Below are 26,721 nucleotides of genomic sequence, written 5' to 3'. Positions count from 1 at the left end.
TTAGTAGACAATCCTTCACCAGTGTCTGATGAGCAAACTAAGAACTCTAGATAGTCTCCTACGATGTTTCTTATACTATACAAGATCATTCCTCTTCTGCAGGAACTTTTCCCACTTGGAGTTTTCAGTAAACTACATGAAAAAGTGAAGAGATTCACTTAATTCAGCCCAAGAGAATTGAACCTGGAAAGGGAAAAAAAAAAAACAAAGAAAATTTTTGGGATTTAAAAAGCACTATTTGAACCCATGCTTTGCTGAGGAAGAATAATTTGATTTTTTTTTTAATAACTTTTTCTCATAATCATCATTATTTTCACTTTATGGTTAATGCATCATTGCCTGTTCCAACTTAAAAAACTTTCAGACCATTGTTTCCATCTGCTTTCTTCTCTCCTAGACTGTAACGATCTGACCTCCAGATCTGGCTTCCAGAATAAGAGATTTAATTTGTATAAATTATTCTACCCGGAACAAAATGCATTATTTTGATTTCAGAATTTTTTTTTTTAAATGGAAAGTAAGTTACAAGGTGGTTTTGGTTTTGGCACTTCACAAACCCAGAGGTGGTACCCTTATGCCTAACCGTCCAGGAGTTAGGACACTCATGTGGGACACGAGACCCAGGTTGAAATTCCTCATAGTGAAGCTGTGTAATTAAATATTCACTGCACCAGAGACATTATCTTATTATCTATCTATGCTATGCAGAAAAGATGGACTAGCTAACTAGTCAAAATACAGATTCAGGATGGCTTTTAACTTGCATGGAAAACTACACAAAAAGCTAGTATCATCATGCATGGCTCTTTCCCTGCCTTTTCCTCCCAATAAGGCTCTCTAAGCTTCTTCATTATGCTTTCACTAAAGCATCTCTTTTAAACATTCTACCAACTGGTCGTTAAACCAGAATGCTCTGAAAGTCTCAGGACTCCTTAAAGTGGGTAACCAAAGGCAGTGCTCATTGGAGAAACACAAAGACAAGACAGGCTCCCCTGGTTTCTGAGTTGTAGTAACATTCATTCTGTATACAACATTAATTCCATTTTCCAAACAAATCTTAACCTTTAGGGACAAACATTGCAAATGATCCCTCAACCCTATTAAACCATTTTCCTCCTCCAGTCAACGATAACTGCCAGACATCACTATTTGGTTCTGAATGAATATGTCATTCTGCTTGCAGAGACCACAATATTTACATTTAGTTGTTGATATTTTAATTAACAATTTAAGTGCATTGTTTGCCCTGTGAGTTCAATGGGAAAAACTCTACAAATAAACAGCAGTTCCCTCTTGGACAATCACTCTGTAAATTAGCTTACTTTGTCAATAAAGCGCATGCCTATCAGCCCCTTCAAAACAGCGGGGGCAAGGATGTTCATTTACTTAAGCAGTAGGTTACACCATTAGTGTGCGTGATTGGTGTTAATTAGAATGTGTGTAGATGTCTCTGTGACACAAAGCCCATGTTATAAAAACTCTTAACAATAAGACCATCAATTCATGCAGTAGGAATACTTGGGTTTGTTTGAGCATTTGTTTTTATTAGTGTCTCTTCCTCCTCTGCTTTATTGCTTATGTGGCAGTACAAACCAACGTTTACTAGGTGCTCTGTAGACAAAGATTTTTTTTTTCCTGATTCCTTAGTTGGTCTAATAAAAAATATCTCTGAACCAAGAGTTCTAGAGTTTTGCATTTCTTTTTGCCTCTGACCAACACGACTACCAAATACATACCTGTGAACACATAGACACTAGGGCTGTGCGAAATTTTGGCACAGGTCATTTCAACACCTGAAACACTGAATTCAAATAAAAATGGAAGAGTCCAAAACAGCTCCAAAATGAATCGGAAGGCTCAGAGTTTCAGAGCCAGGCTTGCAGGGAAACAAAAACTAAGGGGGAGGGGAAAGAAGGGAGGAAGGACTGCTCTGATATTGACGTCTAGCTCCCTGCTTGATTCCCCAGTTCTCTGATCATTTCCCCAGCTCTACCAGCAGGGCATGGGCCCCCAGTCTGTGCACGGGGTTTCAGCAGGCTGCTACTGCAGGCTGGAGCCAGCAGCAGCTGCTTGGCACAGTCCACACTGAGTGCCAGGAAGACTGTGGTGCTGCCACTGGCCCCAGCCTGCCACTGGCCCCAACCCAACACACAGATCCAGGGGCCTACACCTCCCAGGAAGAGCTGGGGGATTGAACTGGGGCCTGGGAAATTGAACCAGGAGCTGGAAAATCAAACCAGGGGCTGGGCAAGCCCTGTTGTCTGACCTGGTTCTTCAGGGAGCAGAGATCCTCACCGGGGTCTCCTGCCCACTGCTTCCTGCTCCGTTGAGTCCCAGATCTCTGCTCCCTGAGGAGCCAGGTCACGTGGCAGGGACCAGCACTGCCTTGCCTTATGACCTAGCTCTGCATGGAGCAGAGATCTGCGCTGGGGTCTCCTTGCCACTGCTGACCACCCCATACAGTCCCACAGTGCCAGGGCAGTGCAGGGTGGGTAGCAGTGGCAAGGAGACCCTGGCACAAATCCCTGCTCCCTGCAGAGCTGAGTTGCACGGCAGGGACCAGCAGGCTTGCTCACTGCTCTGCGCTGCTTCCCTACCCCACGACCTGGTATGACAGGGATCAGAGATCTGTGCAGGGGTCTCCTCACCTGCACGGAGGGCAGTGGTCTTCCCCCTCCCCCAAATGAGCCACCTACGGCCCTGTCCTTCTCCACACTGGGGCCCTGCAGCCCCTGGCCCCAAGCTCTGGCTGGCTGGGTAGGTCTGTGTGAAGCTTCCCTTGCAGCCCATTCAAAACAGATTTAGAGGAGATTCAGCAGAGCTGAAGTGTAGGAAGGCTATTAGGGAGTGTAGGAGGGCTATTAGGAAGGCCAAAGCAGAGATGGAACTCAGGTTAGCATCCAGGATTAAGGACAACAAAAAGTCCTTTTTCAAGTACATTGGGAGCAAGAAGAGGGCACCAGGTAATGTAGGGCCCCTGCAAGACAAACGGTAATCTGGTGGCCACACCAGACAAGAAAGCTGATATTTTTAACAGTTTCTTTGCCTCTGTTTTCCTGAACGGGAACCAGGATATCCCACCTACCAGAGGTAGGGATAATCTTGGGGTTAGCTCTATCAAGCCTTCAGTCAGTGCAGATATAGCTAGGGATCTTCTGGAAGGGCTAGACATTTTAAAATCTGCAGGTCCAGATGCCCTCCACCCAAGGGTGTTGAGGGAACTGGCAGGGGTTGTTGCGGAGCCCTTGGCCCGGCTGTATGAGCATTTGTGGTCATCTGGCCAGGTGCCGGGGGATTGGAAACTGGCTAATGTGGTCCCTATTTTTAAGAAGGGGAGGAAGGAGGACCCAAGTAATTATAGGCCTGTAAGCCTCACCTCAGTGCTTGGGAAGATCTTGGAGAGAATCATCAAGGACCACGTCTGTGGGGGGCCTGCAGGGGAGATCATGCTCAGGGGCAATCAGCATGGCTTCACCAAAGGCAGGTCCTGCCAGACCAACCTCATTGCCTTTTACGACCAAGTAACTAAATCCTTGGATGATGGTGTCGCTGTGGACATAGTCTTTCTAGACTTTAAGAAGGCCTTTGGCACTCTCTCTCACCCCATCCTCATCAATAAATTAAGTGACTGCAGCACTGATGCCTGCACAGTTGGGTGGGTAAAAAAATTGGCTGATGGGGTGCACCCAGAGAGTAGTGGTGGATGGGTTGTACTCAACCTGGCAAGATGTGAGCAGTGGGGTACCCCAGGGCTCAATCCTTGGGTCTGCACTGTTTAACATCTTCATCAGTGACTTGGACGAGGGGGTGGAAAGCACGCTGACCAAGTTTGCTGATGACACTAAGATGTGGGGCGAGGTGGACACACTTGAAGGGAGAGAGAGGCTGCAACTAGATTTAGACAGACTACAAAAGTGGGCAGACGAGAATAGGATGGGGTTCAATGTAGACAAATGCAGAGTGCTGCACCTTGGGAGAAGGAATCCACAGCATACATACAGGCTGGGGAGTTCCCTTCTTGAAAGCACAGAGGCGGAAAGGGATCTTGGAGTCATTATTGACTCCAAGATGAACATGAGCCGCCAATGGGAAACTGCAGCCAGCAAGGCCAGCCATACCTTGTCATGCATCCAAAGGTGCATCTCAAGCCGGTCCAGAGAGGTGATACTCCCCCTCTATGCGACTTTGGTCAGGCCGCAGTTGGAGTACTGTGTCCAGAACTGAGCACTTCAAAAGGGATGTGGTCAGCCTGGTGAGGGTTCAGAGGAGGGCCACCCACTTGGAGAGAGGGCAGCAGGACAGGCCCTACGAGGAGATTCTGAAGGACCTGAACCTGTTCAGCCTCAGCAGAAGGAGACTGAGGGGGGACCTGGTGGCTGCCTACAAGCTCATCGGTGGAATTAACAGCAAACAGGCAGAGCTCTTTTCTCCCCAGCACCACCTGGGGTGATGAGGAACAGTGGTCATAAGCTGATGGAGAATAGGTTTAAGTTAGAGATCAGAAGGCGATATTTTACAGTTAGGGTGGCCAAAATCTGGAACCAACTTCCCAGGGAAGTGGTCCTCACCCCTACCTTGGGCAAATTCAAGAGGAGGTTGGATGATCACCTGTCTGGGGTCTTGTGAACCGAGCATTCATTCCTGCCTGTGGCAGGGGGTCAGGCTAGATGATCTGTTCAGGTCTCTCCTGACCCTAGCTACTATGAAACTATGAGATTTGGCCAAAATGAATCAGGACAGCAATCCAAAACACAGAAATGAATCACTGTCCTCCAAAACAGCCGAATTTGAAAAAAATCGAAACACAGCCGTTTCACGCAGCCCTAATAGACACTTTTCTGTCTTGAAAAATTTACATTTTAAAGGGGTAAATCTAAAAACAGTTGCTCATACAGTTCCAGATTCAGAAAAGCACTTGTTACATGCTCACGTTTATGTGTATGATTCACTTTATTTTGTAGACATTCAAGCAAGTGCTGAAGTCCCACTGACTTGATGTAACTTAAACATGCCCTTCAGGTTATGAATCAGTGTCAGCAATGGTCACACTTAGGTCACAGTTCTAAACCTGTCCACAGAGTAATACATAAATGTAATGTATGCATGATCAGACCCTGTATGTATGAGTATTTACTAATACATATTTTAAAAGTGCATTTTTATAGTATGTCAGGTATTGGTGATCTTAGGGGCATATTGCACGATCAACTTCATATAATTTCCCCTTCATGTCAATAGGTGTCTGGTCAGACACTTGTACAGTGAGTATGCCATTTAGATGTGTTATGCTATGACATGCTTTTTTCTTGCATAAAGAAAGGAAGTTAAAGGAAATTAGCATCTGCAAACATAAATATCATAAAATTCTTAATGGAAAAATTTACAATCTAAAAATCATTATTTGAAAACATGGTGGAGTCCCTTTTCCTTAGTTGTTGGAACTTTATTTTTAATAAAGTAAGCTTCAGTATTGTTGTAACCACTTCTGCCACACACAATGAAAGTAGTCAACACAAGGCAGCTGTTTCCATTAAAAGGAAAGAAATGGAGGCAGAGAATGACTGAAAAAAATTGTCTCCTATTATGCAGCAACTCTTATGAGCTGATGGTGGTGCAATGGATTCTTTTGGATGTTCAAGGCCTTAACATTAACAGAAAACAAAAACAGAAAAGCCCTGGAGTTTGTTTTTATGCTGAAAACCTGCCCCCTTACATTATTCATTTGGAATCTGATTAAACAAAATTCTGTTTCAGCTATCAGCATGTGTAAGGGCTTTTCTTGAACTTTTGAAGCTTGTGAAAGATATGATAATTAAAAAAGCTGATGAGGGCTTATGGAAAGCTGAAAAGAAAGTATTTAGAAACCAATGTGTTGGGTTTAAAATAAAAAAAAAAACAATATGCACATTCTTCTTCTTCCCTTGCTTGTCCTGTCTAAACAGGGTCACTGTTGCAGATCCTGGCTCACCACCAGCTTTGGTTATATCTATCTTCTTCTAATTCCTTTTCTCTCATGTCTCTCTCCACTCTTTGTCTCCATCTCATCTTTGGACTTTCTCTTCCTCTTCTCCCTGGTAGTGCCATTCTGGTAGCTTCTTTTCCCATGTAGTCTTCCACACTCCTTTGAACATGTCCATTCCAAGCCAGTACTCTCTCTTGTACTTTCTTAGATGCCTACACTACCTGCACCGATCTTCTGGTGTAAGTATTCCTCACATTATCCCTCTTCATCACTCCACATATCCAATGGAGCATTCTCATCTCTGTCACATTCAGTCTCCTTTCTTGAGTCTTCTTCATGGGCCATGTCTCCACTCCATATAATAGTGCTAGACACATACTTGACCTAAGGACTTTCCCCTTTAGGTTCACTGATACTCTTCTGTCACATAATATTCCTGTCACCAATTTCTAGTTCATTCACCTTGCTGTTATTCTGTGGTTCAACTCTTTGTCTAACTCTGCATTCTGCTGAATGGTTGAACCCATACACTTGCACTTGTCAACTTTTTTTACATGTTTCTCATCAATTGTGACATTTCCAACACCAAGTACCTCAGAGAAATCACAGTGGATATATTCCATTATGAATCGATTAATCTTCATTCCTCTTCCCTCTAGCACCTCTCTCCATTGGTCCAATCCAGCTTGCACTTCCTCTAGACTCTCAGTGCAAATGACCACAGAATCTGCAAACATCATATTCCAAGGTGGTCTCCTTCTTATTTGTTCAGTAAACACATCCAGCATGACCACAAACAAGAACAGACTCAAAGCTGACCCTTGATGTAGGCTCACCTTCACCTCAAAACTCTGTCTCTCCTGAACTGCTCCTTACTGTCATTGTACATTTTTAACCAATATGCAAATGGATAGGCATAAAGGTATGTGGATACATGTATATGTAGCATAAAGTTCAGCTCTATCTACAGGAATTAGGTACTTGCACTGATATTCCTTCTTATAACCCACCAAAAATCATAGTTTGATGTTTTATTACATCATACTTAATCCTTATTGGGCCAAGCTTTAGCTGAAGGAAGAATCTGGCTGTGTTTGCCAAACTGTTGAAATTTGTCATAAGCGATGAAATTGGGTTACTAATGGAGCCAGCTCCCCATGATGAAAAAAATCACAGCCCTCTTGGGGAAAAAAAAACCTCTTCAGATTGTCTCCCAGTTCCACTGCTACCTCCTAGGTCAAATCAGCTAATTGGATTTGCTCAGGAAATAGACAGAATTCTCTCTCCTCTTTCCCTCAGAAAGCTAATACCACCCTTAGTGGTAGAGCAAAAAAAGCCCAGAGGTTGAGGGCAGCCCTTCTCTCTGCTTTCACATTGCCTCCTATTAGCAACCTTCCAGAAACACGAGGAGTGAGAAACATGGGCAGGAGCAAGGGTAAGGATGAAGAAGCAGGACTGCTGGGTCTGGATGGTCACTGGCTAGATGTGGGAGCTAGTGGATAGGCAGAATTAATTAGGTGGAACTGATGAGAATCTGGGAAACAGTGGGCAGGTGGAAAACCAGATAGAATCTATGTGGGAACAAAATGAATTCAGGGGCTGGGGGCGTAGGATTAATTCGAAGTTTGAGGGGCAGATTTAATTGCTGGGCAGATGATGGGGGAGTGAGAGCTCCTGCACTACCAAAGGGCTTTCTTAAGAAGTTTGGGAGAATGTACAACACTAATTGTCTTGAGCACATGTATACACATTGCAAACGGGCAGGGACTATTACAAAAATCAAAGATGAACTAAGCCATACAATATAATCTCTTTTAAAAAAATATCATGATCTTGGTGAATAACCTCATAATTCTTGATCTTTTGTGGTTGGCCATCTTGTTGTAGGTGCATGGAATTATAGAACCAAATTTTGATCTTAGTTACATTGAACAAGTTCATATCAACTCCAGTGAAGGTCTAACAAAATGTGGGCCAGTATTTTGCCAAATCATTTCAAATTATGTAACATTTCCACCTTATATAAAGATCCTTGTTTATATGGATTTCATGGCAGGAAATTTGTTCATTTGCTTCCCAAATTAAGTGGTGTACATGCTTGCTTTCCTTTATTGTGCCATAATGCTGCAGTAGAAAAAGTTGCTCCAAAATTATTTGGAATATAAGATTTTTATACCAAATCAAACCCTTAGTTCATCAAGTTTGGTTTCTGCTGCAACAGAGCATTCTCTCATGCTTCAGACATGCAAAATAATCCTGAAGCCCCAGTTCTAAAGAGTACTTAGAAGGTGCCTAGCTTTAAGTATGTGAATAATTCCATTGAAGTCAATAGGAATACATCAGGGGCTCAATTATGGGCGTAGCCAGTTGTTCATTGATGCGTATTGCTAATTCCTTTCTAAAATAATAAATGTATGCCTTGAAGCATGAGTTTTGATTAACTGTTTTATACCATGCACACCTACATTTTTTATTAGCTTAAAATCAGCCTGGTCTTCTTTTATAAAAATTTGAGCTACAGAGAATTTAAGAGACATATTACTTCTTTAATCTTTAGTAATTTACTAAGAGTTGTTGTAAATTAATCCGAAGTATAAATGCTTAATACATTCTCTACCTAACTTATGTAATATAAGAAGAACCCATTACTATATGAATTAATTGTACATCCCATCTTAAACTGATAGCTCCCACTTTTAATGTGTTCACCAGCACATGTACGGTTGGGTGATTGACTTTGGTTTCTGTCTTTAAATAGGATTTTCTGGCAGAAGGTTAACTTGTAACAGGGATTAATCAGTATTAATGCTGTACTCATTTTGACTTCTGTCAAGGATGACTGGGTATGGACTGTTAAACTTGTGACCTTCTGATCTCATGCAGACCAACTGTCTTATAGAATACAGGGGAGCATAGAAGAGAAGCTTCTTAGAGTTTTTATGTTATATACATTTGACCTTGAACAAGCAATGATCAGTGTAAGTGAGTATCAGAAATTCCTCCACTGCCTGTTGAAGATTGGGCCAAAGCTTCAGTAAGAGTAAATTAGTGTAGCTCTACTTATATGAATGGAGCTACACCATTTTGTACAAGCTAAAATGGACTCAGGAGACCTTGATTCTGTAGCTGACTCTGTCACTATTCTGCTAAGTGACCTAGAATAAGTCGCATCAAGTCTAGGATTGGAAAGAACCTCAAAGGTCATCTACCAAAACCACATGCACAAATACAGAATGCCCTATTCCTAAACCACCTCAAACAAATGCTTATCTAGCCTCTTCTTGAACACTTCCAAAGGAAGTTCCACAACTTCCCATGGAGGTGTATTTCATTATCCTTCTGTTCTGACAGTTAGAAAGGCTTTACTGGGCACATCTACATATACAATGAATACGCCTGAATATTTTGCAAAGAAAATTCAGGTGTATTAAACTGGGCCCTGCACACACATGAGTATGCACCCATTGGGAACAAATTTGCTTCTGATTGGAGCAATTCAGTTTAGGGCTACTTTTGCCCTGCTCTTCCCCATTTCAGTAGCCAGGGAGTGCTCCAGGCACCCCCACTTGCCACCCCTGGGATGTCAGGGAGCATGGGGGTTGGTTCTGATCTCTGTAGGGTGAAGGAGAGCTGTCCAAGTTGCTGCACAATTGCTTCTCAACCATGTGGAGAATAGGACCCATTCTGATGAGCATGTAGCTGGAAGGCAGCTGTTCAACAGCCAAGTTCTCCCAGCCATGTGGAGATTGGGATAGATCCTGATCTCCAGGTGGCTGGAAGGCAGTGTCTTCCTGAGCCAGCACAGATCTCCCCACCCCCTGTGGCCCTCTGCTGCCTAGGCTAACTGGGAGCAATTTGCTATTTGTGTATTTCAGCACATTAGTTTAATGTGCTAATTTCTAGTACCTGTATCTAGAGGTATCAAAAAATAGTGCATTAAACTAATCTACCGTGCAGTAATTGCTGCACATTGAAGATACTGATGCTTTACAGTGCATTAGATTAGTCTAATGCACAGTAAAGCATCTCATGTAGATGCACCCACTGGGTGCATCTATACATTCATTAATGTGCCATAATTGCCTTTACATTAAGTTTAGTACCTGTAATGACAAGTACTAACTTAATGCACCATAATTGGCGCTACTGCACATTAGCCCAGATGAATACTTTTTTAGTGACATTAATGTACATTAGATTAAATCTACTGCGCATTAGCATGCATTTTGTCCAACACACTAATGTGCAGTAGAATTAGTCTTCTGTGCATTAAGCATTTCACAGTGGACCATATCACCAGAATCAACAGAACAACCTCTGGCAAAAAAAATCGGAGAAACTAGACAGCAAAGCTGTTGAATGGTGCCAGTGAGGAAATACCCCCAGTGAGGAGTTACCACCTGGCTCCAACTACAGATTCCATACATGGTGAATCCTGAACAGATTGAAAGTGGGTCTCAGAGGATGCAATTCTCTCATGAAATTATGGCACCTCTATATAACTGACCAATGTGTTAATCAGGAGAAGCAAACCATGGATCTTCTGGCCAAACGTTCTAGATTAAATCTCAGTGGGCACATCTACATGAGATGCTTCTTCTCCTTTGTCGTGTCTCCAATCCAACTTTTCTATATGGTCTGTTCCCAATATTCTGCACAGGCGCTGCTTCTGGTATTGGTGTTGCCAGATCTTGAGGGGTGCATTGTGGTGCTACAGGGCATCTCAGGAGACTCAAACCATGGATGTTCGTTCGGCCAGTTTAAACCCCCTGCTTTATGTTCTGGCCCCTGAGACAAGGGAGGACAGTTGTTCTCCCTCTTCTTTATATCAGCCTTTCAATATATTTAAACTGCTGTCATGTCCCCCTGTCCTTAATCTCCTTTTTGCCAATGTGAATGTACCTAATCCTGTCAACCTTTCTTTGTAAATGTTGATTTCCTATCTCACATCTTCATAATTTCACAGTGCTCTGGCTCCATTTCCCCATTTTAAAGTGGTCATAATGATACTGACTTTCTGTAAAGCAGTTTGAAATATACCAATAAAAAGTGCTTTCTAAGACCTAAGAATTATTATTAATACTATTATTGTAAGCTAGCAATCACTTTTAAAGAACTGATGGGCTTAACCCATGATGTGACTTTTTGTATTTCTGTTGGTACTCTGCATATAGCTATTGGCCTGAGGCACGAAAAAGATACAGCATTGATTTGGTGTTAAAGGATTTTGTAAGCAGTTGTATACAAAGTACTTAAAAAGTCCCTAGGAATATAGCAATCAAAAGAAATCCATAACAATGCCACTTATGTTGCATGGGGCAATCAGTATGATTTATACTGATATCAATACAATATTAAAATAATACAATTCTGTAGTTACTAATAACAACAACAACAAAACTGTTCTTTCCTTCTTTCACTACCACCAATGTGAACTTCAGTTGCTTCTTATGCTAAAGTGATTGCTAAAGACAGGACAGGCAAAGACTGCTTGGTTAACTTCAAACCCATGAAGTTTGTACATGTGGTCAGCATTTCACTCCTTGTAACTGTATAAGTAATATCTTGTTAGTGTAAGACCGATTCCTACAATGTGCAGTGCCCTCACTTCCCGTTGACCTAGTGGGAAATAAGAATACTCAGCGCATTCACAATAGTTGCTGAGCACAGTCGAAATAAAGAATCCTGTTTTACACCACCTGTTCAACTATTTTCTTTTTACATTTAACCTCAGTGGAAGTGGGGTTGAGCCACCTAAGTCCTTGAAGAATTAAAAGCACCCTGGATCTAAACAGCAGTGTATGGAGGATATTAGGCAATTCAGAACCTACCATCAAGGATCCTAGTTTTCTCTGATTAAAAAAGCCAAAATTTTCCAATAAAAAACATTAAAATTCATGTTTTTCCATGGTGAGCCCCTCCCACAATGCTGGTTGGCCGAGGGGCCCCAGTAGCAACCCTGTCCCTCACCACTGATGGCCAAGAAGTCTGTTGCTCATGTGGCCTCACCCCTCACCGCAGATTCATGCCCCACCAAGGGTGGAGCCGCATGATGGGGAGCCCTTTCAGAGATCAATAGTGGAAGAAGGAGGAAGCACCCACCATCTTGGCTGATTTCCTGTGCATCAGCAGTTTCTCCACACTGGTGGGTTGCTGCAGCAGCCATGAGAACTGCTGTAATGTCAGTATTTTATGAGCCATGCTAAAATTAAACAAAAACACAAGGCAGCCATATCTTAATATGTCTCCCATGTCTATTTTGTCTTAGGTTTTTATATTATTCCTGTTACTGTAGAATCTGATTCTCTACACATCGCCTCACAAAGAAGGGGAAGTGAATTATTCAGCCACTGGTAAGATTTTTTTTATTCTCTCTGATATGTATGATCGTGTTTTTAAAATATACCATGAGAAACATGGGGTAAAATGTAGGCCCATTGAAGTCAACAGCAAATATCTAACATGAGACTTATTTTACAGTATCTCAGATTGGGCACTCCAGTGCTGAAGCCTCGTAGGTCATATTTGAAAATCTTGGTTCAGGCTCCTGATTAATATCAAGGACTTCATTCAAGTCCATTCCAAAAAGACACAATCACCCAAACCAGGTTTTATCAGTGATTGTCAGTGTTCACAAATGGAGTGGTTGCTGAATAGAACTTCTTTCTATCTGTCAGTAGCCCACAACTTTGTTTCCTGATGCTTTTCACTTGTGGTAGTCACAGGAAAGTCCTAGAGTGGATTTTCTTGTGCTCCGAATAGACTCACTTTGAGTGTGATAAAATGAGTCACGCTAATTATGACTGCTGGGAAAGAACACCTCACCTCTCTGTCTACTCCTAACACACCCACAAGACCTAAAAACATGTATTTCAGTTCCTTTGAAAGCATTCACCTTGGTATCACCAAATCAGAAAAGGATTAAAAACTGTAAAACATGTATTTCTAGCTTGTTTTCCAATATATTTATACTTAATGGAGAGAGCAGATACTCCAGATTGTCAAGACCTTTAGGACAAGGACAAATTACTTCATGGAAAAGATTTCTTAAAAGCAAGAAATAGTTTATACAGAGAGATTGATTTATAGAACAGGAGTTTGCAGACCTGCTCCATCAAACTAACTCTGATGATGACATTGTATTGTTTTTGACAAGAGAAATGACTGCTGATGGAATGTAAATATCTAGGAGAAGGAAATAAAAGTTATAATAATTAATTTGACAGACTAAGTCTTAGCAGCAGGCAGCATGTTCAGAGGCTAGACAGGGAACCATGCTGGTATACTAGGAAAAAACTCAAAGGCTGCTGATGCCTATGTCATTTCAGCAAGAATTGTACACAGGAAAGAATCTTGACTTGGTAATTCCTAGGTCTGTGCATTTCTGCATTGTGCACATTCACAGAGATCTCCCAACTGGATCAGCAAAGCACCTCACACCCACCTAAAACCTTCAAACATCCAAAAACTAGCTAAAACAGTTCCTGAACTCTTTGAAAAGCCTGATCCTACACACAGTTCAGCCACTTTATTTTTAAAATGCAGTGCCAGAAGGAGGTGTTTGTGGTGGTTAAGGTGACTCTCTCCTTTCATATAATAGTTACTATGTTTACTCAAATCCAAGACAAGGATCTTTTTTTTTTTTTGCCCCATCGGCATGGTCAAAACAAGACTCATCTTGGATTTGAATGCCAACCAAAGGCAAGCAATGATTCTGCTCTGGCTTTGGTCCTATCTACCCAGGCCAGAATGGCTTGTTTATCAGGGGCAGGGGCATGTATCCAGGCATGTAGAAAGGGACTGCAGAGGAAAGGGAAAGCTACAGTCGTCTCTCTCACCCTTTTTCCCACAAGTGTACCTGTCCCAGCAGCCTTCCCCGCCCCCACTCCTTACTTTCTGCTTCTGCTCTGGTCCTTCCACCTCTGACCTGGCCCAGCCAGGAGCTGCTACCACATCTCCCTGCCCAGGATGGGGCCAGGCAGGACTACCATTACTGCTGAATTCCCCAATCTGGAACAGAACTGCAGCAGAAGGTTATGGGGTGTGGGCAGGGAGTGTGGGGCAGGTATGGGAGGAAGCATGGGTGGGAGTAGGGGCAAGCTGCAGGTGGGAGCAGGAAGTGGGAGGGCAGGGGAGCCAAGCACAGGCAAGGGGCAGGTGGCATTGAGGCATGTAGCAGGGGGCCACATAGTGGGGGACAGATATGGGGGGGGTAGGCATAGGGATGCAGTCACAACAGGCAGGGGAGCAAGGGGCAGAGGTCTGGCCCCTCAACTTCCACTGCTGCTTTTCCTGCCACACCAGTTGAGGAGGGACAATTTTAAGATGGCTCGCACTAATTAGATTCTATGCATGGAAAATTATAACTGATTTATATTTTTCCATGTATAGTATCTAATAATCGGTCGGGTTGTCTTACATTCCAAGTTGTCTCGGATTTGGGTAAATGAAGTAGGTGGTTAAAACACTTACCAGGAAATGGAATGCCAGGATTCTTAGCTTTTATGGACTCTCCCCTTTTAACTAAATGCCTTAACCACAAGGCTGCAGACTAGCCCTCCCTTTTATGATTAGGACACTGTCCTGGGAGGTGAGATGTGTATTTTATCCCCATCAGGCTGTGGTAGGCCCACAATCAAGGTCTCTGACTTTGTAAATGAGTACTCTAGCTACTAGACAGTTACATAAATGTGCCTGCTACTACCACATCTTCCCCTGGTAGCTGCATTTTTAAAGGAAAACATTGAACTGTTCCTTATTCTTTGTTCTTTTATAAAACAATTGTAGGTAGCTATCCTGAAGTAAGGAGTCCTCTGGGCCTTGTATTCTGAAATGAAGGAGGCATTTTTGTGCAGCCATGAGTAAGGTACCTAAACTTCAGAAACAAGCAGGAATTTGGACACAGCTGTGTTTAACATTTGCTCTTGGCTGGTACCAGAATGCTCCTTGCTTACGATGCACATTTTTAGGCTTGTCATTATAAGGTGCCTAACACCCCATGTATTGTTCAGTGAGCCTTGATACCCTAGCTTTGCATTTAGGATTCTATTCAGTATATTCCCTCCATTCAGAGGGACTTGGGCCTCTTCAGCCTACAGAAGAGAAGGCTGAAAGGGGGCTTGGCAGCAGTTTACCACTACATCGGGGAATACATCAAGAATTCATATGAATCTGTGAATCTATGAACAGCTGTTCACCAGGGCACCCCTGGGGAAGACCAGGAGCAAAAGATACACACTCCTGAATAGCTGCTTCAGGCTTAGCACCAGGAAAAACTCCTTCACAGTCAGGGTGTCCAGACTGTGGAATAAACTCCCTCCAGTAGTGGTACAGTCACCCATCCCGGAAATCTTCAAAAGGAGACTGGACAGTTGCCTGCCTGGGGTCACTTGACCCTAGTTGTCTTTTGCTGCCTAGTGCAGGGGGACTGGACCTGATGATCTACAAGGTCCCTTCCAGCCCCTAACAGTCTATAAATCTATTAGTATGTCAGACACCTAAAAGAAGAGTGTTGCAGCACCAAAACTGTAGTCATATAAACCTTTTCCTACAACTGGTGGGTACATCTACACAATGTGCTTACTGTGGGTTTGCCTAATTAGTTCTGCAGTAAAGCATCGCCATCTGTCAGAGTGGTGCTATTAGGCTGAAGAAAACTAATTAACTCCACCATAGGATAGTACTGCCTGACACAAGAGTTATTTACTCCGCCACAATGCATATGTAGACAGTGACCATGACTAGCTGAAGCATAAAGGTGCTACAATGCAGGGTTGCCTGCCAGCTAGCCCCATACTATAGCACCCTTGTGCCCTAGCCACCTCTTTTGCAGATGTTCAGCTGACATCAGCAGCCCCTGGTTGGCAGGCTGATCCACCAGGCTCCCTGTCAGCTGGGGCTGTGCCACCCCAGCTCAATGTGCTGCGTTCCAGGGTGCATGTATAAACACTGTGCCTGGGAGAGAGAAACTCTGGCACAAACTGCACCAGAGTTTATTGCATCAAATTAAGTCTACATTTAGCCTGAGGCAGTTTAGGCATGTATGTCACTCAAGCATAAATGGAAAAAAACCTACATGTCTAAATTTGCTTAAATGTGGTTTGTCCAAACACATTTAATTAAGCTGCTATTAATGCTTTTGCTTGTATTTATGTTCCTGGTTTTTGTTCGTGGTCTCATCCAAATGAAAACACTTAGAAGTTTTTAAACTGAAAACTGCCAGCAGGAACATGGATTGCTATTCCATTGTAACTAAGAATTATGCTTCTTCATATTAAATTCTGGTTAGCTTCACTTGGCCTTCTTCCAGAAGTATCAGGCAACTAAATGCTGGCACCCTTGTAGTTTCTCTACGTTGCCTCTGTGTTGTGCCCAGAGGTATTGCTGTGGAGCACATCCTGCTCACAAGTCCTACTCTGTACATGCTAAATCCTAGAGCAGCTTTGAACATATGCCAAGAAACAGGTGCAAAATGGAGAACCTGAGAGTAGCTCTGGACACATACTCAGGACCCCCCTACTGTGGTTAAATTACTTCATTTTCAGCAGTTGGCACACATGGAGGGGGAGTGATTTAATGGAAAATGATTAATAGTGGATTTCCTAGGTGTGGCTTCAAGGTCTTAGACATGCCCTTAAACCCCAAGTGCCACTAAAGAAGAGACTAGTCATCATTTATGAATAAACTTCTACCATTAGAGATACAGAAACTTGCTTCTATGACACCTTCCTCAAGCTAAAATCCAGGAGGCAGATCCAGAGTTACTTTTCAGGTGCTATGAAAGATTATGATGCATAGGAGGAAAACTAAAAGAGAGATGCAATGATGAAAGGGGTGACTTTTGTAGGTGGTATCAGCTTCTTCTAACTTGAAAGTTGATTTATTTTTATCGTATTGTGCAGTCTTCTTTACCTGGCCTATAACATTGCTAGAGAAGCTTCTCTCTTCTTCCTCATTGATCATTTCTGACTTGTGGTTGAACATCTTATCTGAGAATACCTTTCTGAAGTGTTCTTCATTGGTCTCACTCTATTGTTAAAAAGCTGGCATGATCTCTTTGAATTGGGTTCTAAAATCTATCCAGAATGTACTTCCCTCTGATTCTTTAATGTACTTTGTGAGGATCCCCTTTCATGGCAGCTAATGAGCTGTCCCACAAATGCTCTGAACATTGTCATCAGCTAACTTCATGGTGCTCCTGCATTCATATTTTCTTTTTCTCCAGGAGCTTTAAGTGCGAATATCTGAGTCCAGTGTTAAAACCATTCCCTCTTAGCAACCTTCTTCAAAGCCATAAGGAAGATTACTATAAGACTCCACTGAACAGGTGATAGTTATCACAAAGTGCCTTTCCTCCATGCTTGCTTTTATGCTTTTGAAAAGTCATTAATGGCTTTGTAATGATCAGAAAGTTTAGAATTCCATCTGTTGGCTGCATGTTTTGTGTCTGACTGTTTGTTACTACTTTTGTAGATGTTAAAAGCAGTAAGAGGATACCTGCCATGCCCAGCAAATTCTTTTTATTTTAACATTTGCCTGAAATGTTGTGAATAATTCAGTATTGGAAGAGGGGAAAACAAAAAAAATGAATCTTGCAAATTCTTTGTTCCTACTGGCTCAATCCCTTTTCTCTCCCATCTTAAAAGATCAGACAGCTAAAGTAATTCAGTGGAACGACCATAACACCGACACCACGTGAATTCTAATGCTGGTTCTGCCACTGAGTGTCTCTGTGGTTTTGGGGAAGAAATTTAACATGCTTACCTTTCATTTCTATTTCAGTAAAATGGAGATAATATTTTCCCTACAAGAGGATTTGTGATTGATTAATTAAGTACATTTTTATGGGTCCATGAAGATATACAGGGTTTTAGTAACTGAGAAACTGCCAGATGCTAACTACTTAAGATTTGTCTCCACAATATCCCTTGGTTTGTGTCCATTGAGCCCAGTCCACTTTTTCCCCCTCATACCACATCTGGAAATGTGACAATAAAACTACACCTTCCTCAGCAGCTCTTGAGATCTCTACATAGAGACATGGGAGACATACTTGCTGATCTTTTCACACAGTTTCATCTACCTCTTGATGAAGATTGACAAAATGAGACATTCAGGAACCACTTTAGGTCAAGATTGAAAAAAAAGCCCAACAAAAAAAACATCTAAAGTTGTACTTATACATGCATCCATAAACCTGCCACATGCAAACTGGAGAGGTGTACAACTTCCTAACTAGCAAACAATGGTGAGCAAAGCAGGCAAGTGCAGTTTGGATGACCCAGATGCAGCCACTTTGAAAACATAGCTGATGAATGCTTCCCACTTGGGACCTGTATGTTTCATAAAGTTCTTCCCTTGCTATTACTCTTTAGTTCCAGAACTAGTGTGACTAAGGTAGGATTGAGCTTGTGCTAGTCACTGACATTAAATTCATACCATTTTGCTTATATCCTCCCTTATTTCCTGCAGCTGTCTTCTTAAAGCAGCACTAATATTCTAACTCACAGATGTTTCTCCCTGTTCCATGATGCAGTTTTTTTTCAAGTGCCACCATGGAACAGATGTTGCCATGTGTTTACTATTTTTTTTCTATTGATGCTTTTCCTTCAAAAATAGCAGATTTCAATGCTGCCATTGTTTTTTTAATTCAGAGATAAAAATCCCACCTGTATAATCAGGTTTATTTTCAGGATGCTTGACAATCTCACATAAAGAGCAGTCCGATCATATATAGGACTGAGCACCTGTTAAACCTTCACTTCCTGAATGCATTTAAGTATATTGCAGGACTAGGCCCAAGAAGCAATGAGTGGGTCACCAAATCTTTAACAACAGGGCTTTGTTTTCCTCTCCGTCAGTTGTCTTCTCATATGATAGCATCATATCATTGTCTTCATCATAAGTGGGCCAGACTCTTAGTCTGGGGACAGAAGTTACACATAAACCAGTTTAAGTCAACAGAAACTGGTTTAAACCTGTAATAGAACAGAAGCTCAGTGCACACAAACCAGTTTCAAAATGGCTGAAACTGGTTTAAGATAAACCTGGTTGAATGTAGACTTAACTGATTTTGGTTGAACTGGTTTATGAAACTTCTGTCCCAGATCCCTTCCTGGTTCAAGTTAAATCAGAGTTTCCCAGCATGCTTTCCAGCCCTAGGCTGGTCTGGTCTTTGCTGTCTGCTCCAGAGAGCAGGGCTGGCCCTGCCCCTCTGCTCCGTAGCTGGAGCAGTGAGAGCTGGCTGACAAGGGGGCAGGGATGGGGCAGCCTCTACCAGATTATTCTTTGCTTGAAGTTGGAGCAGAGGGGCAGGGGCATAGGGAAGGGCTCGGGGGGAGGGGTGGGGGGGTGGAGAAAACAGCCTGAGAGGGACTGCCTCTCTATCTCTGCTCATGAAAGGTATCTGCTGTGCAGAGGCTGCCCTCTCATTCAGCCCAACTCTCTGGCATGTAGCCAGCATGGGCTGTGTGTTCACTTCCTCTTCCTGCTTCCTCCAAGGTCTCTGGGATTTGCAGTCCAGACCCATAGCAGCAGGACTCTGCAGGGTTGCTCATCACTTCCTTTTCCTGCTTCCAGGTACCTCTGGGATTTGTATTCCATGATCACAGCCAGCAGGATTCCACAGGGCTGTTCCTTTCTGTTCAATACATACTTGCTTCAGAGAAAGGACTATTCTTGTTCAAGCTTTTATGAATTTAATGCCACTTTTTTTTTCCCCACCCACCCCCTCCTAAGCCTAGCAGGCACTGCCCCCCTACCTAGGCAGACCTTCCAGCTTGCTCTGGGCTGAGGCTTGGCCATTCCCCCTCAACTCAAGCAGTGAGGGGGGGGAAGAGCCTTGGAGCTGGCAGGCTGAGAGGTGTGCTCTAGCACTCCCTGGCTTCTGGCTTGAGCCACTGAAGGCATGTGCCTGCATTTCCTGAATCAAAAGTGAATATCTGTTCACTTGCTTGCCAGTTCAATCTCTGCATCCTAGACTAACCCGCAAAGACTGAATCAAATCAGCCTCAGACTTTTTGACTGTCTTTACTTAGCCTTAAAGGTATTTAGGCACTTAAAGGTTAGATAAGTACCTAAACAAATTTTTCAAAGGGGCTTTAGGAGTCTAGAAGTCTTAAACCAGTGAAATCATGTTAGGCACCAAGGTGGAGAACAAGATGAAGCTTATATCACTTCTGCACTTCTTCATGACCTGTACTCTGTTCAGATCTGCCAAATACAAGGACAAGCCCTTTGTTTCTTTTCACTGAGAAATCAACTGTTAATCTGGTATTAAATTATATGTTTTTTACAGATTTGCTTCTCACTTCTTAATGGTCAAAAAACTTTTCAGGTTGATACCACAAGTTATTTGCCTGCATTCTAGCTAATTGCTCTCATTTCTAAATGTGGCATACTGGTTGGTGAAGGGGGACAGGATTTTTTTAAACTTATTCTCTCCTCTGAAATTCTGTAATGAATATTCTCTTTTGTCTTAAAAAGAGTAGCATCTGAAGTGAAGGCAATGACAAAAATGCATGTAAATGCTGTATACCAAGGAGAGAACTACTGTTTCTAATCTTAAAGACATGATATGTAAATAGATAGTCACTAAGGATGCTTACAGATGTGAAAAAATATGGTCCTTTCAGCTCAGCACACCCTCTCACTGAGCACAGTGCAGGCCCAGAGGAGGCATCATGTTAGTTTGACCCAGCTTGCCCAATATCTGTATAGATTGGGCACTTCAGCAGGGCTTTTTGGTGCTTTTATCTAATAGCTGATTAAATTAGCTATTAGATAAAAGTGCCAAAAAGCCCCCATGAAGTGTCCCATCTATACAGATGCTGGGGAGCTGGGTCAATCTAACATGTTTCCTCTTCCAGTAACGTGCTGGGTTGGTTGTTTTTTTTACCCATGTCTGTCAGAACTATAAGTCTATATTAAAGTGTGGCTTTGAATAGAGATTCACCTGGAATCGTAACTTAAATTCTGAAATTCAGCTTGGCTAGAAAATTGTTCAGGTTCTTAGTTAACTTGGCCTTTGGGTCAGACCCATTGGCCCTCGGAGGTTATTTGTCCTCATTCCATACACTTGCAGTGTGTATTTTAACATTATCTTTTTGTCACTATGAACAAAGTTAGCTTTAAAAAGTCAGCTATGAATATCATCATGGAGACTAACTTTTATCTTAAACCTCTAGGTCAACAGTATTAAAAAAGAGCATTCAGAATAAGGTTTTTTTAACCTTTCCAGACTATGTGAATTCACTTTATTTTTTTAAACCAAAAAAATTAATCATTTTATAAAGAAAAAGTAATTATTTTCAGAATAGATTTAATTACTAAGATGTTATTACGGAAAATTGGAATATCAGCCTTTAATTACAATTATCAAAAGAAGGTCTTCTATATGCAGGGCTATTTTTTTCATAATGTTATTATGACAATTGCAAGTTATTAGCAAAATATTGTAGGAAAAGTAATATCCTAGTCTGGTGTGTTTTGTGGGGTGATGAGGTTGACCACTAGTATTGCTTCTTAGTAATAAGATGCTCAGTAAGTGATCAAATATAATATACGTGACAGGATCATTTATTGCTCCCTGCACTGTTCAGCTTTAAATCCCACTGTGGCTGAATGCCATTTCCTTTTAATTGGTATTCAGTCAGATTATAGAATTAGCTATGTGGTGCACCCCTCTTAGCCAGGTATATTATTTCAATTTGGATTTCACCACACTGCAGAAAACTCATGAAAATGCAGATTGAGAGGCTTATCAGCTGAAATAAATAAATAAAATTAGGGGGATGTAGCTTATCTCCAATACAGCTCAGCATGGCCTGGAAGCGTGTGACAGGATGCCTATATACCAGCTGGAGCAAATTTTGCATCAGTTTTAAGTTACAATTCATCAGAAAGAGACAAGAAATCCTGGGCAAGCTGGTTCAGATCTGTGCCTAGTAATCAGTAAGATAACACTAGTTTCTCAAAGGGAAATGCATGCACCATTAACACTTAATACTCTATTTCTAAATAATACTGCACTTAGTACACAGCTTTAGCCACCTGATTACTTAAACATGTATATTTTACAGTCTAACTGAATGTTTATTTTAATCTTTTAAGAAAAAAATAAAGGACTTGCTGTTAGTTAATCTATCTACACATTTGAATCAGGCATATCACAGCAAAGTCCAAATGCCTGTACTCCATCCTTCCCCCTCCCCCCGCCTTCACCCCACACATACACAGCAAGACTAACCTCTTTATTTTTACCTAGGAGTCCCAAAACACATGCATCAAAGCAATTCTATTCAACAATTTTTCTGTGTGTCCTTGTAAGTAGTGCATCCATGTATTTCAGCATTCGTTATATGAATGTGGTGCAATTAGATTTTCTATGCAATTCATTGTTTAACATTCTTTAAGATTAACTAGATAACATCTATTAAGCATGTTAAGAAGGCAAGCACCATTCACGTGATGATTTACTGTCAGCAAAAACTGCTAGTTCGGGGCCCTCTTGTATTTCAATGCATCCTACCATGAGGGTAAGGGAGTCAGGGAGGAGTGGAGATAAGGAGCACTACATGACTTGCTTCTCAAAGAAGATTTGCTCTAGAGGTTGTGGGTGAAGGATGTTTTCATAGACACCCCATGCAAACTATATACCATCTCCTCCTCATTGTTCCCTACTGTTGCATTTTGTTGGTCCCCCAGGCTTGCAGCTTGTGTTGGTATATCCCACTTAAGTTACAGCCTTTGGGGGAAGGAAGAAGGAGAAGCCATTAGGGTTGGGGCAGCAAAAGGAAAGAAAAAATGCAAAGAGAATGAACAACACAATGAGGAAAGCACTTATAAAACAGCCTGCAGACCAAAAGAGAGAAGAAAGAGAGGAAATGGAAACATAAAAAGGAAAGATAGAAATAACAGTACAGGCAATATTAACAATAGTACTGTCTATCTCCAATGTATGGCATAGGGTTGTGGATATGTTCTACTCCCCTCCCCCCACAAAGTAAAGCAGAAAATGGAGAAATATCATTGATGGGTTGAATTCTGCCACTATGTTGCTGTGTCACCTTGAACTTACTTTCAGAATCTGTGTGTGTCAGTGTATATCCACACTGCAGTCACTGCATTAAATTACCCAACTTCAGTACTGGTGACAATCTACTCATGGCAGAATGGAAGTTAGCGTAGGCTAATTTTCCTAGCTCCTCAGCAGGGTAAATTAGCCCCTAGTTTAAAGCTAGTGTAAACATTTATTTATCAGAAACAAGGACATAGATACAAGTTATATTATCACTGGTTGGCTGGGGCATTGTAAAGCTGAATTAAATAATGACTGTAAAGCAATTTGAGATCCAGGGAGAAAAGTTGCTTTATAAATGCCAAATGTACTTCATAGAGAGATTAAAGACTAAGTGCCTTGGTAGGGACAGCAGGTTTTGGCTCAACCTATGGTGGATTTCTAGAAATACAAGAGTTGAATCATTATTGCATCTTAAAGAGTATTAATTATGAAAATACTTTAAAAATTCAATTAATAAAAATACCTTTTATTTAAAAAATGGGAAAAACTCAAAACATATCTGCCTTTTCTCTCTTCTAATGACTTTAAGCATTCTTGCCACCTATTTTATTTAATATTTTCCACAAGTATGAAGGAGAGGATGATCCCACTGACCCTTAGCACAAACCTACATAGCAAAGGCAAGTTAAGAGAAACATTATACATTGGAAAATGCTGGGGATAAAGTGGCCAGGTAGCATCCTAAAAATACCAGTTCTTTTATTTAATTGTCTTTTCATTGCTAGCCTTTGAATGGAAACTTCTTTACAGTCTTTTGTATTTTAGTCAGGACAAAAATACAGAGTTTTTTACCAGTCACATTGCATTCATATATTCATAGATTGTTAGGGGCTCGCAGACCATCGGGTCCAGCCTTCCCGCCCTAGGCAGGAAAACAACTGGAGTCAAGTGACTCCAGCGAGGTGACTGTCCAGTCTCCCTTTGACCCCAGGGTAGGTGACTGTACCACCTCTGGAGGGAGTTTATTTCACAGTCTAGACACCCTGACTATGAAGAAGTTTTTCCTGGTATTAAGCCAGAAGTGGCCTTCTAGGAGTTTGTATCCATTGGTCCTGGTCTTGCCAGGGGTGCCCTAGTGAAAAGTTGTTGACCAAACTCCTGATGCACTCCTCTGATATAGTGGTAAGCCACTATCAAGTTACCTCTCAACCTTTTCTTCTTTAGGCTACAGAGGCCCAGGTCCCTCAGCCTTTCCTCATATGGCTTGCCTTGCAAGTCCCTGATCATATGGGTGGCTCTTTTCTGGACCCTCTCAAATTTTTCCATGTCCTTATTGAAGTGTGGCACCCAGAACTGGTTGCAGTACTCCAACTGCGGTCTCACCAGTGTCCACACTGAGGAAAACATTATTTTTGCCCACACTGAGGAAAACAAATCTTTAAAATCATTTGGTTAAGAAAAATAATTTATTTTCTATTATGTAGTTTTTTGGAACTTCTTAGTAAAGCTGAAGTTATATTTATAATGCTTGTGGACATCATTTAATGTAAAATACTTTTGGCTTCTGGGCTAAGGAAACAGGTGGACAACTTAAGAAAAGCTGATGGCTGCGTGACCATGTACTTCTTACACCATCTGAATCACAAGAGCAGTAATGAGGTAGGGAGTCTTTGCCTCCTGGTTATATTTCAAATTCAGACCAGGTCAGTAGTGTCATAAAGTTATTACTATACAATTGCTTCTTAGGTGGCTTACATGAAACAGATTTCCAGTTCTAGCTTGCAGCTTTGGAGGTATATGTACACATCAAAATACATCTAAAATAGATTAATTATCACTCTTTCTGTCAGTTTCAGAAGAAAAAGGAAGGACTGAATATAGACAGACTGAATGTAGGGTGCAGGGACAGGGAGGATCTCCTGCCACTGCATGCACCCCAGGAGGGGGGGGTGGGGCATGTGCCCCCAGATCTGTGCAGGCAGGCATGCTGCAGCTGCTGCCTGGAGCCGGGGTTGCACTGGCCTCTGCTTGGTGGGGGCTGGGCTTGGGGCTGGTGGCACTGCCCTGGCTTTTCCTGGTGTGTGGGTGGAGGTGGGGGTTGAGCTGGGACTGTGCCAGGCAGACGGCAGCAGCACTGGCAGGCGGAGCTATGGAAGGCCTACAGTGAAATGTGGAACAGCTGCAGCCCCCCCCCCCCCATAGCCCCACTCCCAGTGCTGCCGCTGCCCTCCCTGAGCCCAGCTCCTGCTGAGAAGAGCCTGGCACAGCCCTGGCTTAATCCCACAGCTGCATCCTAGCCCCCCAGCACCCCGGCCCCATGCAGATCTGTGGGTCCCCCCTACGCCCCCCTGGATGAGCCGCAGCTCTGTCCCACACCCCGCCTCATCCCAGCTGGGCAGTGCGTACCCCAGCCCCTGCCCCACTCTTCCCTCACTGCGGGGGACATTGATCTTGTCACCCCCATGCCCCTTCCCTCTTCCTTCCCCTTCCACCACAATGAACTTACCAGCTGCATGCAGCTCTCCAGCCTGCTGGTCCTTGCTGCCTTTGTGCTGCACTGCAGCTGCGTGCATGCATGGGCATTTATTGGCCAAATTATCAGCTGCATCAGGCTGATTTCCAATACAGCCAATTTCTTTAGATTGGTGCCAATCCGATATTGGACTGATGTATTTGTGCACCTCTAAAAGAAATCATAAGAGACAGTAAGTTAGAGGGTTAGGAACAATGAAATTCTAATCTCATGGGTGAGATAAAACATGATGTTACATTTGTGAATCTAGGCACTCTTTTCAAGTAATCATTGAACCTCTTCCTAAATTAGAACCTAGCTGACAGAATCTCAGTCTCTCAAAGGCAAGAAGGCTCAGGGGAAAATCATTCCGGGTAGGGTACAGAATGAGCAGGGCAGGAATGACTGCCTCCCTACTATTGCCGTAGAACTGGCAAGTGATCAATTAAAGAAATTAGACATATATAAGTCAGCAGGACTGGATGAACTGCATCCGAGAGTGCTGAAGGAGCTAGCCAAAGTCATCGCAGAGCACCTTGTGAAACTCTTCCAATACTTGTGGCACTCAAGAGTGGTCCCTGAGGACTGGAAGAGGGTCAATGTTCTGCCCATCTTCAAGAAGGGAAAGAGGGAGGACCCAGGTCCTATTAGCCTAACTTCTATCCCAGGGAAAATCCTGGAAAAATTCATTAAGGCGTCTATACGTGATAGGCTTTCAGAACGTAGGATTGTGAACAACAGCCATGCACTGTGGGAAGGTCTTGTCTTACCAACCTCATCTCCTTTTATGATCAGGTAACTCACCACCTGGATAAGAGAGAAGAGGCTGACATTGTATAGCTTGACTTCTAAAAAGCTTTTGATATGGTATCCCATGATATTCTCATGAGAAAACTGGAGGATTGTGGGCTTAACTACGAGACAGTTAGGTGGGTAGGAAGCTGGCTGCAGGGTAGGACCCAGAGAGTCCTAATGAATGGATCTCTGATGTCCTGGTGAGAAGTGGGCAGCAGTATTCCACAGGGGCCAGTGCTTCATCCAGTTCTTTTCAACACCTTTATCAATGATTTTGATGTGCTGTTGAAGAGCTCACTGGCCAAGTTCATGGACAACACCAAGTTTATGGGGAAGTGTGGTCACGCTTGAAGATAGGCTACAGATACAGGTGGATCTAGACATGCTGGCAAGTTGGGCACATTGGAACCAGATAAAGTTCAACATTGAGAA

General features: G+C 42.5%; 1 protein-coding gene across 1 annotated transcript in view; it reads left to right on the top strand.

The window, feature by feature from the left end:
- Positions 1-26,721, top strand: part of TENM2 (teneurin transmembrane protein 2) — a 2,247,577-nt gene that overhangs the window by 594,649 nt on the left and 1,626,207 nt on the right. Inside the window, exon 6 of the mRNA XM_059733461.1 lies at positions 12,231-12,315. The gene's annotated coding sequence lies outside the window, so the exon portion shown is untranslated. The remainder of the gene's footprint in view (positions 1-12,230; positions 12,316-26,721) is intronic.

Source organism: Alligator mississippiensis, chromosome 9, assembly GCF_030867095.1.
Source record: "Alligator mississippiensis isolate rAllMis1 chromosome 9, rAllMis1, whole genome shotgun sequence".
In the NCBI taxonomy this organism is placed as follows: Eukaryota; Metazoa; Chordata; order Crocodylia; family Alligatoridae; genus Alligator; species Alligator mississippiensis.
This window is presented reverse-complemented; position numbering and strand designations above follow the sequence as displayed.